This window comes from Sinocyclocheilus grahami, unplaced genomic scaffold (assembly GCF_001515645.1).
Source record: "Sinocyclocheilus grahami isolate Dianchi unplaced genomic scaffold, SAMN03320097.WGS_v1.1 scaffold666.1, whole genome shotgun sequence".
Classification (NCBI taxonomy): Eukaryota; Metazoa; Chordata; class Actinopteri; order Cypriniformes; family Cyprinidae; genus Sinocyclocheilus; species Sinocyclocheilus grahami.
The window spans coordinates 348,251-353,158 of record NW_015505845.1 but is presented as its reverse complement, the minus strand read 5'-3'; positions in this window follow the sequence as shown (position 1 = coordinate 353,158).

Here is a 4,908-nt window from a genome sequence, read left to right as displayed (position 1 = left end):
TCACAGAAGAACCATTTTTGGTTCCACAAAGAAACATTCAGTCAAAGGTTCTTTAAAGAACCACCTCTTTCTGACCTTTTTATAATCTGAAGAACCTTCTTTCGCCACCAATCTTCTTTATGGAGCCATTTAGAAAAAAAAAGGTTCTTATATGGCATCGTGAAGCACCTTTACTTTTAAGAGTGTAGTCAGTACATTGACCAAAGAATTATCATGTTGCTAAAGTTTAAAATTATGAAACCTATTTATGCAATCTCTTCAACAAATGCTTTGCATTGTGGCCTACCTCTTACGGTAAGTATAACACATAACATGGACACGATTTGTCTGTTGATTTGTCACCAAATGTAGCTTTTTGTGCTCATAAATGGTCAGTGTAACAGATCAATATTCCATTTAATAGTTTCTCAATTAGTATGTGGTGGAAAAACTATTTATGTAATATATCTCTATCTAAAATATCTCTAAATTATAGCATGTCACACTGCAGTACACAGGCCATATGAATGAATAATTGGTAATACTTTAGTTTAGGGACCAATTCTCACTATTAACTAGCATGCATATTACTAGCATATTTGCTGTTTATTAGTACTTATATTAATATTAACATATATTAATGCCTTATTCTGCATGACCATATTTTAGATCCCCTAATCCACCCCATACCTAAACTTAAAAACTACCTTACTAATTATTAATAAGCAGTAATGAGTGAAAAGCACCTCTGATGAACAGCACATACTGACTTTTGTGTTCACTAACAAATATTTGCCTCCAAAACAGATGATTGAAATACTGAGGTGGAAGTTAAAACTCCAAAGTTCTGATAGTGAATTCAGTTTCATAGGGAGAATTTAAGAGTTTTACAAGAAAATGCAAAGTTTGTCAGGGAAACACAAAACATTTGCATGGCAGCGCAAAATTTAGCGAGTAAACGCAACGCAAAATTAAAAGCAAATGCAACACCGTAAAAATTTTGAATTCCTCATGAAACTTTGCAGTTGCTCACAAAACTTCTTCCTAGAATCTTTCATTTTCCTTGCAACACATCTTTGTTCTCTTGCTAATTTTTTGTTCTCCCCAAAGACGTTGCGTTTACTCGCAATATTTAGCATTGTTTCGCAAATGGTTTGTGTTCTTCTGACAAGCTTTGCATTTGCTCGTAAAATGCTTAAATTTCCTCAGAAGAACACAAACCATTTGCGAAACAATGCAACATTTTACGAGTAAACGCAACGTCTTTGGGGAGGAAAATTGTTTTGCAAGAGAACAAAAATTTCATATCGGTGCATCCATAAGCAAATGTAAAGTTTGTCAGGGACAACACAAACGTTTTGCGAGTAAATGCAAACTTTGTTGGGTGAACTAAACTTTTGCGAGACAACAACATTCTGCGAGCAAATGCAAAATTGTCAGGGACCACACTAAAGTTTTGTCAGTAAATACAGTTTCATTAGGGTATTCAACATTTTTAAGCGTGAATGCAAAGTTTGTGAGGGAAACAGCATTCATTTGAGAGACAGTGCAACATTTTGCGAGTAAAGGGAATGCAAACCTTTTGCAAGAGAACAACATTTTGTGAGCAAATGCAATGTTTCTTGGGGAATTCAAGAGTTTTACAAGCGAATGCAAAATTTTTCAAGGGAACACAAAACATTTGTGAGAGAGAGCAAACGTTTTGTGAGTGAACGCAAAGTTTCTTGGGAGAACGCAAAAGTTTTGCGAGCCAAAAATACAATTCTTCCTTCCATCTCATAATTTATTAACCCCTTTAGGGGCACCATAGAAACATACCATGATATAAAATTACTTATACCATTATTTACAATTACAGTTATACAGGCTTTAGTTTTTAATATGGATATAATATTAAGTATATGTTTTCAACAAAAAAGTCCATCCATGTCTCTTTAACTTAAGAGCTTATAAACTAAACGCCAGCACTACGTCTACACAACAGCCCTTATCATGACAAGCAAATCTCTGCCTCTCAACTGGCCACATTTTCTGCTGGCATTATAAAAAGAATGTGTGTGTGTGTGTGTGTGTGTGTGTGTTTGCAATGCTCGGGGTAATTTTCCATTTTGATGTGCGTGCGGCATGTGTGTATGTATGTGTGTGTCAGGAACAACAATGAGTACACAGTCCTTTGTGGCCACACCCCCAGACCCGGACACTGCAGTAGCCAATCAGAGAGCTGCGTCAGAAGGAGGCTGACCTCCTCCACTCACCTCAGAGCACTACTACATTTGAGACCAGTCCCATGATAACATGTGAAAACAATACATGTCAACAAGGAGAATGCAGCACTGCATTCAGGGAAAATCGAGAAATCATACACCCAACTGCTAAATACTCAATGACAAAATCTATTTTATATTAAATCACCATCAAGGGAACCTCACACTGATTCTGTCCTTAAGTTACAAGATATTTATAGTTGCGGAAGGGCTTTTCTGTCTATAACGCGCCCAAACAAACACGCCGTCCCTCCCAAACACTCACAAGCCAGCGTGGCTCCTCCACAGGTACTCACAAGCGGCTGCAGGGAAAAGTGCAGGGTCTTCGCACTTGGACGCCCAGGGCCTCCATCTTTATCTGGTGTGCTGAAGGTGCACTGCGCGCCCTTGGACAGCTCTGAGAGTCACGCTGCTCTGGCTGCGCTGCATGGAAGCGTGTCAAAAGGGGAGGCACCAGCAGCAATCCGTACACAGACAGAGGAGATGCGGGGAGAACCACAGCGCTCGTCACACACGAGCCCACAGCTCACCGCTGCACATGTGAGGAGTTTCTTACACTGACATTGCAGTTTCATGTACGTTTTCCACCAAATTATCATTATTAAAATGCAAAAATATCTTTACCATTACTTCATATTAATTACATTTTGTTAATTGAATGTAATGTCATGGTAGTACTTACTTTTGCAAATGTATTTGTTTGTTAAAATCTTTGATTTATGCTGATTTTAATTATAATATAAATCATTGCATTACAATACATTCTAATGTAATTATTTAATATCACTATAAATGTCCAGTACAATTTAATTTATAAAATATTTATAAATTATGGTGGTATTTGTTTAATTTTTTTAATAAATGTAAATTATAATTAATAATTTATAGTCAATAATTATAAGTATTATATGTATAAATAATTTATACTGTAATACATTAATATTTCTGTAATAGTAATTTTTACTCTATTTTATGTATGATTTCATAATTTTACTGTATTGTGTGAGTGTACTAAATGACTTGTTTCTTATGTTATATGACACTATCAGGAGAATCGCCTTTGAAAATAACAGGAAATATAAAACTGTCATTAAAATAATGATGTCCCATCATGGTTGCATTTTTTACTTATATCTGCATAAGCATATTTGCATATTCACTTTTGAATTTTTTTTTATTAAAGTCTTTTAATACAATTTCAATCATTTGTAGTAAATAATTATAATAAATAAGTATATATATTTATAATAAATTATTTCTACTGCAATACATCAATAACATTTTAATAGTCATTTTTTCTTAATTTAATTTTCTTTTCATTTATATTCTTACTGTATTAAATGGCATTAATTGTTATTGTAAATGTTTTACTGTATTTCATGATCATGTTTTGATTTGTGATGTATTTGAAAATATTACCTTTGAAAATAACAGGAAATAATCAAGTTAAGTATATAACAGAACAGACTTTATTTACTTTATGCAATGTATAAATTTATGCAATATGTTTGTGTATATTGTGGTTTTGGAGTCAAATATGGACAAAAATTGACATGTTTTCATGAGATTCATTGCTAAATATGAAATGATAACATGATTTTAATGACTTAGTCTTCATATCAACTAATAACATTGCGACTTTGTCAAACGTCTAACAAAGCAATATGTCAGATGTGGGTGATGTTTATACGCATGACAGCGTAGAGGTTATGCAGTCCTGTCATGTTTCTGAGGTTAGCTTTGAGAACACGTACACTAGAGGGCACTTTCTCTGTCACGTTTCACCTTCACAGTCACCTTCTGTGAGAGACGGCGGTCATTACAGGTGGAGGAGGAGGAGGAGGAGGAGAAGCAGGTGCAGCTGCCAACTCTCTGCAATCTCACACGCTCTCTCTCTATCTGTCTCTCAGCGTTGTGTTAATTATAACAAAGCATGTTAGAGAGCACACTTTCCTTTCACAGCTTGACAGGCCTCCACCCCACACACACACACACGTTTGTTTCTGTGAATTGTGGGGACTTTCCATAGACTTCTATTACTTTTATACTGACCAAACAATATTTTTTATCCCCTAACCCAGTGGTTCTCAACCTTTTTTTACACTGGGCCGCACTATGGTCCAAGTGCAAGTCTCACGGGCCGCACGCATATCATTTACATATTACGTCCCACACGTTTGTTTCTGTGAATTGTGGGGACTTTCCATAGACTTCTATTACTTTTATACTGACCAAACAATATTTTTTATCCCCTAACCCAGTGGTTCTCAACCTTTTTTTACACTGGGCCGCACTATGGTCCAAGTGCAAGTCTCACGGGCCGCACGCATATCATTTACATATTACGTCCCCAATACAAACCAACCTGATTTATAATATTATAGCCTAAATATTATTATGTCTAATTGATTATATTGATTGAAATAAATAAATAATTCTACTCACCATTAAAGGGGTCATATGATGTTGCTAAAAAGAACATTATTTTGTGTATTTGGTGTAATGAAATGTGTTTATGCGGTTTAAGGTTCAAAAAACACATTATTTTCCACATACTGTACATTATTGTTTCTCCTCTATGCCCCACCTTTCTGAAATGTGTAGATTTTTTGCATCGCACCGCGTAAACATAAAACCATGTCTGCATTTGTGATCGGAGAAATGA